The sequence below is a fragment of the Aethalodelphis obliquidens genome, unplaced genomic scaffold (assembly GCF_003676395.1).
Source record: "Aethalodelphis obliquidens isolate GAN/ISIS:26980383/991018 unplaced genomic scaffold, ASM367639v1 scaffold8, whole genome shotgun sequence".
Lineage (NCBI taxonomy): Eukaryota > Metazoa > Chordata > Mammalia > Artiodactyla > Delphinidae > Aethalodelphis > Aethalodelphis obliquidens.
Genome location: NW_020837952.1, coordinates 43,020,335 through 43,039,758, shown reverse-complemented (window position 1 = coordinate 43,039,758; position 19,424 = coordinate 43,020,335). Strand labels below are relative to the sequence as shown.

The window sequence follows — 19,424 nt, the reverse complement described above, 5'->3', positions numbered from 1 at the left end:
TTTTAATTACCATTAATAATTAGACTTTTTCTACACACATATATTAATTTTAAAAATTTATGTCATAGTGTGTATATTGCTTTGTAACTTATTTTTCAACCTAAAGGATATATCCTCAGATTCTTTCATTACATGAAATATCATTTTTAATGCTTGCTTATGTGTCCATGATTGGTTAATTCACCAAAATGTTCTAATCTTATGTCAGGAAAAAAATATTCTTTCATTTGTTTCCTTGCTAGATAAAGTACAGTCTATAGGGCATGGTACTGGTGATAGATACTCTCTAAATCCCTTTCCTTCTTCAGGGATCCTTGGATGGAAACTGTGTCAAGGATGGGAAATTTTCAATGAGTTAAGAAATAAAAATGGAGACAGAATCCACTGCAGATGAGGGTCTCTTTTCCTCTGGCACTTTTGCTAAGGTTGTTTGGTCCAGGAGTCCCATGGTTTCTGAGGCCAACTTCACTGTTATGCCTGGAAATAGCTTAAAAAGTGGCCTTTGAGGACAATGTCAGCCCCAGCATCTGAGGCAAAAGAGAGGATATCATCATTAAAGTCACAGGAGACAACTTAGTCTTTAGTGTAGCCCAGGGTGCCCTCCCTTTTAAGGGGTCCCTCTGACATCTGCTAACTAGTATATTCTCCAGGTCAGATCCTTGATAAACATTGTGACAGTAGGGACTTGTAAGGTCATGCCATCAGACATGGATCAGCTTATCCACAGCCTTGGCAGTGTCAGTGGTCAGTGGATGCAGTGATGATATTTTGGGCAACACTATAGCCATCATACAAGCTTGCCATCCTTGGACTTACATGGGCAGTGATAGCATGGGCTATGGTCATTGGTCCCTTCACAATGCTAAAGTTGTTATAAATGACCTTGGCAGGGGAGGCAAGCAAAGCAGTTGGTGATACAGAAAGCATTGCTATCAACCTTGAGGGAGTTATCACAGTTCTCATGGTTCCTTATAATCACAAACACAGGGACATTGATAGAGTGGCAGAGATGATGACCCCCTTGGCTCTGTTCTTTAGGTGTGCCTCAGTCTTCTCCAGGGTGTGAAGATACCAGTGAAAACCACCATATACTTAGCACAAGCATTATTCTTTTTTCGGTTGTTGGGATCTTGCTTCTGGAAGATGGAGATGGGCTTCCCGTTTATCACACAATTTTGGTTCTCAGCCTTGATCATGCCCTTCTACTTGCATAGAAGAGTCATACTGGAAAGTGAAGAAGATGTAGTCTATAAAGGGTCACAAGTGATGATAATATCCATGGCACATTATAGTTATATAGGTTCTAATGTATTTTCCAGGTAATCCTTAAGATAGGACAATGTTTGATGACATGGGGGATTTTAACACTGCTGCTACTAGCACAATTAGAATATCCCAGTCATTTAAGAAAGAAAGAAGAAAATGAGGAAGGGAAGGAAAGGAGGGAAGGAGAGGGGAAGGAGAAGGAGGAAGAATAAAAAAATAAATAGAAAAAAGCAAAACAAAAATAAACATTATAAAATAAGATGACAGAAGTGAGACTAAACAGGACAGTTACATTTAGGAAATGTAGTGTTAAAGAGTTCCATTTTGAGAAAAGATTGTTGCATCAAAATGCAAACTCTAAAGTACGATGTTTGAAAGTGACACATATTTTAAAAAGTAAAAGAAAAATACTAAAAACTTAATGTGGAAAAGCATTTATTATGTGCAAAATGAAATGTAGTTGTCAAAAATATTTAAAACAGACAAAGTAGAATTCTAAATAAAATGCATTAGGAGGAAGCAGAATTTTTTATATTGATAAAGTACATACTCCATAATAAACATATAACAATCACAAACCCTATTTCCCTGCTTATAATATTACACTGAAATAAATACACCTCCCTCAGGTAGCAACTAAAATGTCACTTCCTTAAATAAGCTGTTCCTTATACCCCAAGTTAGATTAGATCCCTCATTCTGTGTCTTCCTAGCATGCTCTAGTTTTTCACAGCACTTTTCACCTTTCCACTCCATGTCTGTCTTGTTCCCTAGAATATGAGGTCCATGAGGGAAGGCACTGTGTCTGTCTTTTAGTCAATATTGCTTGGTACTCTTTAACCTGGTAAGTGCAGAAGATGATAGAGCCAAGCTTGAGCCGTCCCAGCAGAGAAATTATTTTCCACTGATTTTTCTCTGTGTTTAGTGAGCCACTGCATCAAGGAACATTGATACCCAACTTTATGTTTTGTTTGGGTTTAAAATGTATCTAATGACCAACTTCTTTCTCCAGAGTTGCTATCTGGTGCATGCTATTCAAACTTCTAACAACCTCCTAACTTTCTTCTTGATAAAGTCACCACTGAGCTTCCTGGACCTCCTAATAAATACCATCCTTTATAAAATTGTTTATCCACAGGGGAGTAATAGAGATTATTGGGAGTGTGCTTTCTCCCCAGCTCCATGATCCATCAGTGCCTTGAGTCCTCATTTCTCCAAATCAGGGATGGGTAGCTGTTTAGAGAAGTTCTACCAGGGCCTCTGTCACTTACTTCCCATCAGAGACCCCCCTGACAGCTTTCTGCTTTAGGCACTCCTTACAGTTTCCAGAACAGCTATTTTAAATACTGATAAAATAAGTCTATGTGCTGTATTTTCTTCCAAACTGACTGACTCCCACTTTCTCTTAAACACTTACTCTGCAAATGGTAATGTATCAGTGGGGTCCTGCCACTGTCCTCTCCATTTAATTTAGTGATTCTGACAGTTGTTAAGAGATCTGTGTTATGCTTTAACTTATCAGTGTCTCATCTATGCTAAATGTTGCAGTAAGGGAAGACAACAAATATTTATCACTCCTTTACTCTGAAGTCGGCATTATCTTGGTGCTTCATTTACATTATCTCAATTAATCCAGACGATAATTATATTATCCCTATTTACATATGCAAATACTGAACAGTAAATACCAGCACTAGGATTTGAATCTAACTCTGCCTTGCTCCAAAGCCCATTCTGTCTTTTTAAAATGTTTTATTTTAATTTTTGGGGACACACCACGCAGCATGCGGGATCTCACTTCCCCGACCAGGTATTGAACCCATGCCCCCTGCAATGGAAACAAGGAATCTTAACCACTGGACCACCAGGGATGTCACCCATTCTGTCTTGCTAATAGGTGTCTATAAGTTTTATCCATAGGAACGAGCAGGAAACATACAGGTGCTTTTGAATTTAGGACACTAATGAATTGAGTGCTCAATTTGCTCATTGATATAAGGATGAAGGAAGAGATTTTATAGTTAGAGACCATATCAGAATTTAATGCTTTTGTTTCTTTAAGGGAACTCCAAGCAAAGTTTATATATAACTCTTGCCAATTCTTGATTATTTAGAAATTGGTTACTAAGTTTATGGGTTTTAAAAAATACTCACTTTATATCCATATATTCCTTCCTGTCAGCCTTTCAAGTATTCTTTTGCCAGAGATGCGACAGGGAGAAAAGAAAAACTTTTATTAATGTGAATTTTGATGAATATTTTCAAAAATACTTAGCACAAAAAGGAGTTGAAATTTTTAGCTAAAATTAATTTGAATGCTTATTTTCATTTAAAAAAAATCTCTATCATCCTATGACATAAATTCCTATAACACTGATTACATTTTATCCAAGGGAAGTTCTATGTACTTATTCTTAAAACTTCATGTCATCTTAAATTCATCCATGTAAGTACTTGTTTGTCACATCTTTCTGGTTGAAACCTTAACTTCTTTCTCCCTTCTACTATTTATTTACTTCTTGGTGATAACCCTTATGGCAGTTGCTTTTACAAATATCCTGGGGAAAACGTTCTTTTAAGATATCATTTACTTACCAAACAAACAAAAAAACATTATTTTTATTATATAGAAAGACATTTTGGGCAATTACAGAGAAAAGGTAGCATGGTGTAACGTGACGTGTGTGCATTGCTTTGAAGTATTGAGAGAGCTAGATTCTAAAACTCTTTGAAATTTAGAGTGTCCTCTGAGAAGTTTCAATTTCCCCATCTGTAAAATGTGGTAAATAATATGTACTTTAGTAGAGCTATTTTGGTGTCTGCAGGGAAAAATATGTAGGATACCTGGCACAATGTGTATTTAATGAGAGCTACTATTAGTAAAGTAATGATGTAAATTAAGAACTAAAAAGCAGAATAATTTTTGTTAGAATAAAATGCAGTGCATACCACACCTTTATTTGTTAGCATCAAGGCCTGGCCCCACCCAAGAGCCTATAGGCTCCAGGGCTAAGATGCCTCAGTCCAAAGAACTAACTGGGCAGAGACACAGCCCCACCCATCAACAGACAGGCTACCTCTATACATGCCCCTTGACATGGTCCTGCCACCAGAGGGCCAAGACCGAGCTCCACCCACCAGTGGACAGGCACCAACCCCTGCTACCAGGAAACTTCTAGACCAGCTTCACCCACCAGGGGGCAGACACCGGAAGCAAGAAAACTACCATCGCACAGCCTGCATAATAAGTCTGCAAATACAGGCCAAACCCTACCCTAGGACAAGCTGACCCCTGGCCCTTGGGTGTTGAAAAGGGAGTACACTACTGAGACCTATTGAGTTCTTCTACAGAAGGCCACTTCTCTAAGGTTGAGAAATGTAACTAACCTACCATATACATAAAAATACAGATAGCAACATAGACACAATGAGATGGAAGAGGAATATGTTCCAGATGAAGGAACAAGATAAAATCCTGGAAGAACAACTAAGTGACATGGAGATAACCAGTCTACCTGAGAAAGAGTTCAAAGTAATGATCGTAAAGATGATCCAGTAACTCAGGAGGAGAATGTATGTACAGAGTGAGAAGTTAGAAGTTTTTAACAAAGAGACATTATGAAGAACAACCAAACAGAGTTGAACAATACAATAACTGAAATGAAAAATACACTAGTAGGAATCATTAGTAGACTAAATGAGGCAGAAGAGTGAATCAATAAGCTGGAACACAGAGTAATGAAAATCACTACCACAGAACAGAAACAAGAAAAAAGAATGAAAAGAAATGAGGACAGTTTAAGAGACCTCTGGGACAATATCAAGTGTGCTAATATTCGCATTGTAGGGGTCTCAGAAGGAGAAGAGAGAGAGAAAGGGTCTGAGAAAATATTTGAAGAGATAATAACTGAAAACTTCCCTAACCTGGGAAAGGAAACAGTCACTCAAAGTCAGGAAGCACAGAGTACCATACAGGATTAACCCAAAGAGGGACACACCAAGATACATTGTAATCAAAATGACAAAAATCAAAGTTAAAGAATATTAAAAGCAACAAGGGAAAAGTAAAAAATAACATTTCGGTAACTCTCATAAGACTATCAGCTGATTTTTTAGCAGAAACTGCAGACCAGAGGGAATGGCACGATGTATTTAAAGTAATGAAAAAGAAAAGTCTACAAACAAGAATACTTTACCCAGCAAGGCTTTTGTTCATATTTGGTGGAGAAATCAAAAGCTTTACAGACAAGCAAATGCTAAAAGAATTCAGCACTACCAAACCAGCTTTACAACAAATGCTAAAGGATCTACCCTAGGCAGAAAAGAAAAAGCCACAACTAGAAACAAGAAAAATTATAAAATGGAAAAGCTCACCAGTTTAGGGTTAGGGTTAGGGTTAGGCAAACATACAGTAAAGGTAGGGACTCATCCACACACAAAGCTAGTAGGGAGGTTATAAGACAAAGTAGTAAAATCATCTGTATCCATAATAAGCAATTAAGGGGTACACAAAACAACTAGATGTAAAATATGATACCAATAACAGTAATCGTGATGGGATGAGAGCACACATGTGGGCTATTTTAAATGCATTTGAAATTAAGAAGTCAGCAACTTAAAACAATCATGAATATATATAGACTGCTATATTAAAACCTCATGGAAACTGCAAATCAAAAAACTATAGTAGATATACAGATGAAAAAAAAAAAAGGAATTGAAACATAACACTAAAGATAGTCATCATATCACAAGAGAAGAGAACAAAGGAAGAAAGGGGGGAAAAAGACCTGCAAAAACGAAACCAAAACAATTAACAAAATGGCAATAAGAATATACATATTGATAATTACCTTAAATGTAAATGGATTAAATGCTCCAACAAAGAGACATAGAGTGGCTGAATGGTACACAAACAAGACTCATATATATGTCTGTAAGAGACTCACTTCAGATCTAGAGACACATACAGATTGAAAGTGAGGGGATGGAACAAGGTATTCCATGCAAATGGAAATCAGAAGAAAGCTGGAGTAGCAGTATTCATATCAGACAAAATAAATTTTAAAATAAAGATTGTTACAAGAGACAAGGAAGGACACTCTGTAATGATCAAAGTGTCAATCCAAGAAGAAGATCATATCAATCATAAATATATATGCACTCAACATAGGAGCACCTCAATATATGAGCCAGATGTTAACAAACATAAAAGGAGAAGTGGAGGACAATAATAATGGAGGACTTTAACACCCCACTTACATCCAGATGAAAATCAGTAAGGAAACACCGGACTTAAAAACACATTAGACCAGATAGACTTAGTTGATATTTATAGAGCATTCCATCCAAAAGCAGCAGAATACACATTCTTTTCAAGTGCACATGGAACATTCTCCAAGATAGATCACATGCTGGGCCACAAAACAAGCCTTGGGTAAATTTAAGAAAATTGAAATCATATCAAGCATCTCTTCCAACCACAACACTATGAGATTAGAAATCAACTACAAGAAAAAAACTGCAAAAAATAAAAAAAACACAAAAAAACCAAACATGTGGAAGCTAAACAATATGCTACTAAACAACCAATGGATCACTGAAGAAATCAAGGAGAAAATCAAAAAATACCTAGAGAAAAATTAAAATAAAAACACAATGATTGGGCTTCCCTGGTGGCGCAGTGGTTGAGAGTCCGCCTGCAGATGCAGGGGACACGGGTTCGTGCCCTGGTCCGAGAGGATCCCGCATGCTGCGGAGCGGCTGGGCCCGTGAGCCATGGACGCTGAGCTTGCGCGTCCGGAGCCTGTGCTCCACAGCAGGAGAGGCCGCAGCGGTGAGAGGCCCGCATACTGCAAAAAAAAAAACCAAAACACAATGATCTAAAACCTATGGGAGGGACTTCCCTGGCAGTCCAGTGGTTAAAGACTTCGCCTTCCAATGCAGGGGGTGTGGGTTCAATCTCTGGTTGGGGAGCAAAGATCCCACATGGCTTGTGACCAAAATACCAAAACATAAAATGGAAGCAGTATTGTAACAAATTCAAAAAAGACCTTAAAAATGGCCCACATTAAAAAAAAAAATCTTTAAAACCTATGGGACACAGCAAAAATAGTTCTAAGAGGGAAGTTTATAGTGATACAAGCTTACTTCAGGAAACAAGAAAAATCTCAAATAAACAACCTAACATTACACCGAAAGCAACTAGAGAAGAACAAACAAAACCCGACGTTAGTAGAAGGGAAGAAATCATAAAGATCACAGCAGAAATAAATGAAATAGAGACTAAAAAACAATAGAAAAGATCAATGAAACTAAAAGCTGGTTCTTTGAAAAGATAAACAAAATTGATAAACCTTTAGCCACACTCATCAAGAAAAAAAGGGAGAGGACCCAAATCAATTCTATCAGTAAAATCAGAAATGAAAAAGAAGTTACAACTGACACCACAGAAATACAAAGAATCATAAGAGACTACTACAAGTAACTATATGCCAATAAAATGGACAACCTAGAAGAAATGGGAAAATTCTTAGAAAGGTAGAATCTCCCAAGGCTGAAGCAGGAAGAAATAGGAAACATGAACAGACCAATTACCAGTAATGAAATTGAATCAGTAATTTTAAAACTCCCAATAACCAACAGTCCAGAACCAGATGGCCTCACAGATGAATTCTACCAAACATTTAGACAAGAGTTAACACCTCTCCTTCTCAAACTATTCCAAAAAATTGCAGGGGAAGGAACATTTCTGAACTCATTCTGTGAGGCCACCATTAATTACCCTGATACCAAAAACCAGACAAAGATATCACAAAAAAAAGAAAATAAAAGGTCACTATCACTAATGAACATTGATGCAAAAATCCTCAAAAAAATACTAGCAAAACCCACAGATCAATCATTGTGATACACCACATTAACAAATTGAAGAATGAAAACCATGTGATCAACTCAATAGATACAGAAAAAGCTTTTGATAAAATTCAACATCCATTTATGTAAAAAAAAAAACTCCAGAAAATGGGCATAGGGGGAACATACCTCAGCATAATAAAGACTATATATGACAAACCCACAGCTAACATCATACTCAATGGTGAAAAGCTGAAAGTATTTCCTCTAAGATCAGCAACAAGACAAGGATGCCCACTCTCGCCACTTTTATTCAACATAGTTTTGGAAGTCCTAGCCACAGCAATCAGAGAAGAAAAAGAAATAAAAGGAATCCAAATTGGAAAAGAAGAAGTAAAACTGTCACTGTTTGCAGATGACACGATACTATACAAAATCCTAAAGACACTGCCAGAAAACTATTAGAGCTCATCAATGAATTTGGTGAAGTTTCAGGATACAAAATTAATGCACAGAAATCTGTTGCATTTCTCTACACAAACAACAAAAGATCAGAAAGAGAAGTTAAGGAAAGAATCCCATTTACCATCGAATCAAAAAGAATAAAATACCTAGGAATAAACCTACCTAAGGAGGCAAAAGACCTGTACTTCAAAAACTATGACACTGATGAAAGAAATTGAAGATGACACAAACAAATGGAAAGATACGCTGTGTTCTTGGACTGGAAAAATCAATATTTTAAAAATGACCATACTACCCAAGGCAGTCTACAGATTCAGTGCAACCCCTATCAAATCACCAATGGCATTTTCCACAGAACTAGAATGAAAAATTCTAAAATTTATATAGAAATATGAAACACCCTGAGTAACCAAAACAATCTTGAGAGAGAAGAATACAGCTGGAGGAATCAGACTCCCTGACTTCAGAGTATACTACAAAGCTACGGTAATCAAAACAGTATGGTACTGGCACAAAAACAGGTAGATTGATGGAAAAGGATAGAAAGCCCAGAAATAAATCCATGCACTTATGTTTAATCTATGACAAAGGAGGCAAGAGTTTACAATAGAAAAAAGACAGTCTCTTCAATAAGTGGTCCTGGGAAAACTGGACAGCTACATGCAGAAGAATGAAATTAGAACATTCTCTAACATGATATACAAAAATCCACTCCAAATGGATCAGAGACTTAAATGTAATAATACTGGGTACTATAAAACTCCTAGAGCAAAACATAAGAAACCATAAACAAAACAAAAAGACAATATATGCAAATTGGGAGAAAATTGGGAGAAAATATATGCAAACAATGCAACCGTCAAGGAATTAATCTCCAATTGGTAGGAATTGTAAATTGGTGCAGCCACTTATGGAGAACAGTTTGGAGATTTCTTTAAAAACTAAAAATAGAGTTACGATAGGCTCCAGCATCCCAACTCCTGGGCATATTTCTGGAGAAAACTAATCTAAAAAGATACATGCACCCCAATGTTCATAGCAGCACTATTTACAATAGCTAAGACATGGAGGCAACCTAAATATCCATCGACAGCTGAATGGATAAAGAAGATGTGGTATATATACACAGTGGAATACTAGTTAGCCATAAAATAATGAATAATGCCATTTGCAGCAACATGGTTGGACCTAGAGATTATCATATTAAGTGAAGTAAGTCAAACAGAGAAAGACAAATACCATATAACATCACTTTTATGTGGAATCTAAAAAAAGTGATATGAATGAACTCATTTACAAAGCAGAAATAGACTCACAGATATAGAAAACAAACTTATGGTTATCAAAGGGGAAAGGTGGGGGGAGGGATAAATTAGGAGTTGGGATTAACATACACACACTCTCTATATAAAATAGATGAACAACAGGGACCTACTCTGTAGTGCAGAGAACTATATTTGGTGTATATATATATATATATACATATATATATATATATACTGAGTATATATATTGAATATATATATTGAATATATATATTGAATATATATATTGAATCACTTTGCTGTACACCTGAAACTAACACAACATTGTAAATCAACTATACTTCAATTAAAAAATAATGAAACAAAATAAAATTGGATGAGAGAAAAACTAAACACTGTAAAAGCAATCAATCTAATTAGAAAATGGACAACAGACATGGAGAGACATGTCACTGCAGAGGATATACAGATGGCAAATAAGCACATGAAAAGGTATTCAAATTTATTAACAGATAAGGAGAAGCAAATTAAAATAACAATGGGATGTCACTGTACTCCAATCAGAATGGCTAAAATCAAAAGTAGTAACAACACCAAATGCTGGCAAGGATATGAATGGTACAACAAATCTGGAAAACAGTTTGGCAGTTTCTTAAAACATTAAACACATTACTACCGTACTACCCAGCATGTGCACTCCTGAGAATCCATCCCAGCTATATAAAAACTTATGTTCACCAAAAGAACCTGTGCATGAATGTTTATAGCAGCACTATTCCTAATACTTGAAAACTGGAAGCAAACCAGATGTCCTTCAGTGGGTTAATTAAAGTGTGGTACATCCATAACATTGAATACTACTCAGCATTAAAAAAAAAAAAAAAGCTATTGATACACACAACAGTTTGGATGAGTCTCTAGAAAATTACTATGCTGAGAAAAACCAATCCCTAAAGGTTACATGCTGTATGATTCTATTTGTTCATCATTCTTGGCATGACAAAATTATAGAAATAGAGAACAGATTAGTGGTTGCCAGGAGTTAAGGAGGAAATGGGAGCAGGAGAGAAGTAGGTGTGGCTGTAAAAGGGTAACAGGAGGGATCCTTGTGGAATTGTTCTTTTTCTTGGCTGTATCAATGTCTATATCCTGGTTGTGATGTTGTACTATAGTTTTAATTATCTGTGGGGAAAACCAGGAAAAGTCCACATGCAATTTCTCTGTATTATTTCTTACAACTGCATGTGAATCTACAATTATCTCCAAACAACTAGTGTAAAAAATTAAGTTGTAAAAATAAAAGCAACATGCACCTTTATTTGTAAAAAAATTTTCTTTCACTTACACAGTGATATGAACTTCCCATTTGGGCTGCTCAGAACCTGTCTCCTATAATCCATTGCATAATTAAACTCCTGCTGTTCTTAAACTGAAGCAAATCATTAAAAATTTTTTTTTAAAGAAACTAAATTTGGGAAATAAAACTGGCCTTATTTTTAATTTTGGACACATTTGAATTTGACTTGAGCATCTTTGAAATACTAATGCATAGATATTTGAAATGCCTAATTCAAAAAATACTTTTTGCGAGATGGTCATGACTATTTTAATGCTGGGGGAAGCTTCTATAAGAGTAAACCTCATGGTTTAGAGATCAAAGGCTCTCCAGTTCTTCAGTGTCTACACTGACTCCAGAGCTACTTAACACTTGTATTGAATAAAACTAGAATAAAAATCACAGCTTTTATTACCCTTTCATGGCTGCATGTAGTCTTTCCAATTAAAGTTTGAATACGTTGTATGACAGGGGTCAGTTTTCTTACCTGAAGATAAGTTCTATATCTTTAGAAAAAGTCTTAATCATATTAACTATTATATCCATGATAAAAAATTGTACCCCATTTTAAAGTTTTTTTCCTTTCACTACAAAGAAAGAAAAATATAAACTGTTTCCAATTTGCATGACATCTATAATAAAAAGTTTAATAGTATCTACCCTTTACTGAGCTATTGTCTGCACTCCATCAAATCCCTTCTTTATACTGTTTTAAAAGTGATCAAGACAGAAAAATATGAGAATTCTAACTCAACATGTTGAACTGATCCCAACTATTTGCATCTTCTCCACCCTTACATGCAATTAAAATGGTAAAATAAATATAAAAATAAGAATAAATCCATAGTAGTGATGAAAAGCAGGGAATGATGCTATTAGAGGCATTTGGGAACTTTTGAAAGATAAAAACAAATGGCTGAGTAATATTCCATTGTACATATGTGCCACATCTTCTTTATCCATTCATCTGTCGATGGGGAAGGGTAAGCTGGGATGAAGTGAGAGAGGGGCATGGACTTATACACTACCAAATGTAAAATAGATAGCTAGTGGGAAGCAGCCATATAGAACAGGGAGATCAGCTCGGTGCTTTGTGTCCAACTAGAAGGGTGGAATAGGGAGGGTGGGAGGGAGACGAAAGAGGGCGGAGATATGGGAATATACGTATACGTATAGCTGATTCACTTTGTTATACAGCAGAAACTAACACACCATTGTAAAGCAATTATACTCCAGTAAAGATGTTAAAAAAAAATGGTGTTGGATTTAGGCAGGGATTAGTCCCAACAAGTAAAACACCTCAACAGCTTATACATGGAGCAGTTGACTTTATTTTCCTACCACATGGTAATAACTCTCTCAGTAAGGTGAAGTCAGGTGAAGCCCCTACTGTGGGAACTGGAGTAGGAGAGAGAAATGAAGCAGTATCCTAGGTAAACAAAAATGGTTTACCAGGAACACCAGATATTTGAGGAAAATTAGCAACCAAAAAGAGAGGAACCAAGATCAACAAATAAAGTAAATGACCTCTGAGAAAAACAAAAATTAATGCCAGAGAAAGATTGTAATCAGTTTCCTCAGAAAGATTTGGGAGATTATTGAACTCAGAAAATTAGGAACAGGTCATTTTTTAATGGAAAACAAGTTATTTTTTTAACTTGGAAAATAAGAAATGTTATTGAAAATTAAAAATAGGATCATCATACCTAAAGTCATAATAATATGCCTAAATGTTTCATGCCTTAATCTAATTTGTTCTGATGTATTCCCCAGAGCCTAGAACAGTGCCTGACACATGGTTGATGGTCAGTAGTATTTTTTGAATAAATTATAGAACACCAAATAGTAAAATATCCCAGAATATAAAACAAGAAAGATCAAAGAGATTCAATATCCATTTAATATGAACTCTAGACGTAGGAGAAGAAGCCACAACAGTTATTAAGAGAGTGTGGTACTAGCACAGGAATAGATCAGTGGGAACACAGTAGAGTCCAAAAATGTAAACCCAGTCTATATTTGGAAATTTAGTATATGATAAAGGTGGCATTTCAAATCAGTAAAGAAATAAGTGATGGTATTGGGACAGTAGGCTATCATTTGGTGGAAAAAATACTTAGAATTAAATTTTTCACCATGTACCATATACACAAAATATTTCAGGTTGATTAAAGTTCTAAAAATACTACTGGTCTAGCTTCCCATTTTTACCACCCCACCTCATCCCCATTTTAAACTTTTTTTTTTTTTTTTTTTTTGCGGTACGCGGGCCTCTCACTGCTGTGGCCTCTCCCGTTGTGGAGCACAGGCTCCGGACGCGCAGGCTCAGCGCCATGGCTCACGGGACCCAGCCGCTCCGCGGCATGTGGGATCTTCCTGGACCGGGGCACGAACCCGCGTCCCGTGCATCAGCAGGCGGACTCTCAACCACTGCGCCAGCAGGGAAGCCCCCCCATTTTAAAAAGTATAAGAAGGCATCTAATTTTATTGCCACTGACTTGACAGGACATTGTTTTGTGTTGATATAATTTATCAGTGGGCCAGTGTCTAGGAAGTCTGTCATCTCCATGTATTTCTACTGATGCCACTTGCTAATCTTCTGACATTCAGCTGTTTTCTCTGGGAACTCATTTTGAACCTTGGTTTTGCTTGGATAATTTAATATTAAATTTGATAATTTAATATCAATAAAGTCAACAATATTGACTTTTGTTAGCACCACTTTTTCTTTGTGCTGACACCACTGTATCCCTGTAGTCCTATTTGACATTTTTTTAAGGAGGTTGATGAGGTCCCTTTATAATTAAATTAAATTAGTTCAAATGACTTAAAATCCACTTAAATCCAAGTGAGTGGATTTTTTAAAATGTCCATTAGTTTAAATAATTTGAAAATAGCAGAGGAAACATAGAAGTGGATATTTGAAACTTAGGTTTCAATCCAGAGAAAATTTGGAAATAAATGTACACATTACCTGAATCTCATTCTAGTTAGGAATTTTGTGTTCTCATCTTATTCATATGTGAATCATATCTGTCTGGGTTACAGTAATGTTATGAAATTCTTAGTTTTGCATCAGAATGTTGTATTTCATTTATATTTTGATACAGCATAAAGATATTCTTAGGAACTTGGTTCTGACTGATGAAGATAATCCAAAATAAGGGTAGAGGATGTGTGCTATCCTGTATGTGACACCAGTAAATTCACACATTAGTCCCTTTAAGGTAATAACAAAGCTGGCACTGGCTTCACTGATGTGGGACCAGTGCAGTCTCAATAGGCCCCACGCTAAGAAGGGCCCTATGCTTGGGGTGTAATGCTTTTGCATAGCTGTCTAAAATTCTTAATTCTTATCTCTGAATTTGTATTTTGTAAGTGAAGTCTGTGGGAAGATGGATCACGTGCTGGGGCTTGGAGCCTTGGCTCATCTGTGGTCCCAGCTCCCGCCATCTCCCCATATTACTAGGTAGGATTCTTGGCCACCTGACCCCCCAACCCTAGTGCTCCCAGCCAGCTCACCAACTGCTGATACAGCACTGAGACCCTGAGTGTGGGGATGGTCAAGATTGAGTATATGTACTGAGTTGCAGGGCAAAACCCCTGGGTGCCTGTGAGGGTCTCCGCTCATCCTGTTAAGTGTCCCTGTGCCCAAGGGAATACAACAGTAAGTGGCAAATAAAAGCACCATGACAGATCTAGAGAGAGACCATGGAATAAAGGAAAAACTTTTTTCCCTGCTTTTGGAACAAAGAGCCCCACATTTCCATGTTGTACTGCGTCCAGCAACTCCATGTAGCTAGCCTTGACTCACAATCATTCATGTGTCTACTCAGTTTCAGGTCCTCAGAGATATTCCCTAATCACTGCATAGCAGGGATCACCAACCTTTTCTGTATGGGACCAGAGAATAAAATAGGCTTTGTGAGTCCTATGGTCTCTGCTGCAACTATTCAGCTCTGCTACAATCGCATGAAATATAAGTGAATGAGCATGACTATGTTCTGATAAAACTTTATTTATAAACATTGCAATTTGGGTTTTATATAATTTTCACCTGTCACTAATATTATTCTTCCATTTTTTTCAACCATTAAAAGATGTAAAAAATATTTTTAGCTCACATGCTTTACAAAAATAGTCAGAAGCCTGGGTTTGGCCCATGATCTATAGTTTGCTATCTCTAGTTAAGTAAATATGTGTGGGAACAAGTCCTTTGGAAGCTAGAAAGATATGAGTGCTGGACCATGGAGGCAGGGGAGATATTTTAGAGGTCCCACTTATCTTAAACATTAAAACTTGGCAAATTCCACTAGTAATTTCAGTGAATTTGTGAAAACACTTTTTTTTTTCTTATACTGAATGACTTAGCAGGATTCCATCAGAATAGTTTTTTAAAAACAGAATATATTAAAATGAAAGTTTAAACAAATATTCCAGACCCATCCTCTTTTATCTCCATTTTTAATATCACTACCATCTCTTTATTCTTTTCTCCCATTGCTATTATTTCCCCACACAGATATCTCTTTTTTAAAAATAAATTTTTATTTATTTTATTTATTTATTTTTGGCTGTGTTGGGTCTTCGCTGCTTCACGCGGGCTTTCTCTAGTTGCAGTGAGCAGGGGCTACTCTTCGTTGCAGTGCGCAGGCTTCTCATTGCAGTGGCTTCTCATTGCAGAGCATGGGCTCTAGGTGCATGGGCTTCAGTAGTTGTGGCACATGGGCTCAGTAGTTGTGGCACATGGGCTCAGTAGTTGTGGCTCACGGGCTCGAGAGCACAGGCTCAGTAGTTGTGGCACATGGGCTTTGTTGCTCTGCGGCATGTGGGATCTTCCTGGACCAGGGATCGAACCCGTGTCCCCTGCATTGGCAGGCGGATTCTCAACCACTGCGCCACCAGGGAAGCCCCCAGATATCTCTTTTTAATTCTGCCTCTGTCCTTTGTGTTTTGAGGCACCATCTACTTGTCTCTAGGTTTGAATACATGAACATTCCTTCCAATCTAAGCCCTTTGTGCTAACTACTTATGTAATCATGAGTAAATCATTTAAGTGAGCCACTGCATTCTGTGCTAGTTAGGATAAGTAGTTCTAGGGCCACCACAGGCAAACCCAGAATCTCAATAGTTTAACATAAAGGATGTTTATTTCAACTTCTCATAAAGCCCAAATTGGGTTGAATGACCCTACTTCATCTTGCAACTACATCATCTGGAGAGTAAGAGAGGGATGGAGAAGGCTCACTTCTACTAACAGGTCAATCAGTCAGTTACATGGCCTCAACCTAAATGCACATAAGGCTGGGAAATAAAAGGGAACCTAGCTTGTGGTTTTGTTGAGCACTAAAATGATGTGTAAAATGATCCCTTAAAACAGGAGTTGGCCAGCTTTTTCTCTGAAGAACCAGACAGTAAATATTTTAGGTGTTGTGGATAATATGGCCTGTGTCACAACTTCTCAAATCTATCATTGTAGTGTTGAGAGTAGTCAGAGACAATAAGTGAATGAATGAACATAGTATTCTAATAAAACTTTATTTTCATAAACAGGAGGCAGGCCAGATTTGGACCACAGGTCATAGTTTGCTGATCCCTTTCTTAGAGCATGACTAACATATAATGATTCTCATTTTTCATCATCTCAGATGCTCAGAGAACTTTGGGCAATGACTCCTCACTGCCTCAATGTTCCTGAAGCTGGCTAATGATAACCTATAGGCAATTCTGAAGAAGCAAATAAGAATGAGGTCAGATGATCAATGGTTTCTTCCCTTTAGAATTTCCATTAGCCTGTCTCCCTTCCTCCAGATATGTTATTTGAAGCTATGATACAAGTGAGATCATAGTACTCTGTTCAAAGAAAGAAAGGGAAATATCATGTAGATTTGCATAACCGTATAGACTAAGAAGTCTATTCTGAGTCCCGATAGCATCCAAGCATATATCTTGTGTACTTCTGGTATAGGAGTGTATACATTTGTATTTCCCACAAAAATAACCTTATCATTTAGCATCTACCCAATTGAGAAATCTATGAGCCACCCTAGACTCCTCCCTTAAAATCAACCTACACATCCAATCAGACGCCAATATCTAAAGAGCTATAACCACATTAGCATCTCCTAAAAACATCTGCTATCTCCAACACTGTTGCAGCTGCTTTACCTCAGGACCCCATTATGTCTTGGCTGGAATTCTGTAACATCCTCCTAATTAGTCTCCCTTCCTCAAATTCTGCCCTTACCTGTTCATTCTCTAAACTGCTCAAATGATTTTACTGAAATACAAACCAAACTATGAAACCCTCTTGCTTAGAAATCATCCAGTGGTTCCTTAAAATATTCAGGTTAAAGACCAAACTCCTTAATATGGCATTAGAGGCCTTTATGATTTGTCCCCCTGCAACATCCAATATCTCATGGCTTGAATCCATCACTACCTTAGCATACTCTGCTCTACAGCCATACTGAACTGTTTGCAGTTTGCGCTCTCCTTCTCCCCATCCTCTTTTGTTTGCTTACCACCTCTGCTTCATCAAGAATCAACTCAGCCATCAATCACCTGCTTGTGGAAGCCTTTCCCAATCCCCTCCATAAAGTAGAGTTTCACCTTTTATATTTTGTGTCCACTTATCATGACGCTTATCACTCTACTATACTATACTGACACATAATCCTTGGATTGCTTGTCTCTTCCCTCATGCACCATCCCTCCTCCCACTTCAAGTCTATAACCACCTGGAGAAGAGGGACAATGGCTTACTCATTTTATTCCTATCATACTGCTTACCAAGGTATCCACAATTTAGTATACACTCAGCAAATATTTGTACAATGAATTAATGCAGAAGAATAGTTTGTTTGCTTTTATGATTGCATAACAAATTGCGCTTTTCATGCATTTAAAACGTTGGGTGGTCAAAGTTCAGAAACGTATTTAAGACACATAAGTAAAGGAGTCATACATATCAGTTGGCTTGATCCTTGTAATGTTTATGAGAGGGAACATTATATAAATTTGGTCTGTTGCCTTTATACAAAGTGAAACAAAAGCAAAACACAACACAATGAAACAAAACCACAATGATGGACATGCCTGTGTTTCCATTGCAGCCAGTGTCATATTCCATGCCTTTTAATTGCTGTTATATAGTCTAGTAGAAAGAACATTGAATATGAATTGAGATTCAGTACCCCCAAGGAGAGACATTTCATGAGAAACCAAGTCTGACATTGAACCCCAGTCTTTCATACTTCAAAAGCAACTGAGTCCTATGTGGGTACTAATTTGAATTTCATTACTGAGTTCATGTGTCATAATAATAAATGACTTACCCTCTTGTGTAACAATATATATGCCTTTCAACCTCTCCCATAAAAATAATGCAATGGTGAAAGTATAAAGCATATTATGATAATCTGCACACCTTATGTAAAAAAAGCTCTGTAAAATACATTTCAATATCATTGTCTATTTTAGATTATAGACTAAGTGATGTGTACTTTATAAAAAAAAAACATGAGCTGGAAGAGACAGGGTAACTTGAATATCCTGCAGGAAAATAATTGTGGAATTCAGTGATAAAATTAGCAAGTATTTTAGGGCAGTGGAAGTGTTAGTAAACCAAAAGTTTATTGTACTTTGGGGAAAGTAAAGTACAATAAACTATTACAAAGCGATTGTAGTTAATCTCTTATCAAGCTTTACAAGAGATTGTTAATATTTCATTAATATGAATAAGAAGAATAAAAAGTAAGAAAACTTGGATTAATTCTTAGGAAATGTGCACAGTCCTGAGAGCCAAAGAGACTGCAGCTTTTCTGAAGGATGATGTTTGAAGCTCTGCTAAGCAGGAAAAAAAAAGTGAATATAATTAAAATTGTGGAAAAAACCAGAAAACTGCTCTAGGGAATAATCCATTACTGTTAAAGGGTATAGAATATATCTGCTGTTACTCCATGATTTTACCTTTTGTGTTTAAATTGACTTTTCTTGCTATTTGGGGGTTAATTTAAATCCTTAAAAAAGAAGATCAAATTCCACTACAAATACCAAGTAGATTCTTAGATCCTGGAAAATGTGCTATACAACTTTACTTAATTCTAATGATGAAATCCCAGCATATGGTACTTGGGGACAATATCTAATGCCACCAATTCCTTGGACTATATAGAGAATAAAAAAAAATGGAACTGCCTTAATTATGTTTCAGTGTTGTAAGGGCCCTTTTATTA

At 36.7% G+C, this 19,424-nt stretch overlaps 1 protein-coding gene across 5 annotated transcripts in view; it reads left to right on the top strand.

Annotated features, from left to right (window-relative positions):
* The window catches only part of ANKS1B (ankyrin repeat and sterile alpha motif domain containing 1B), a 1,179,755-nt gene that overhangs the window by 515,783 nt on the left and 644,548 nt on the right, over positions 1 to 19,424 (top strand). The window lies entirely within an intron of this gene.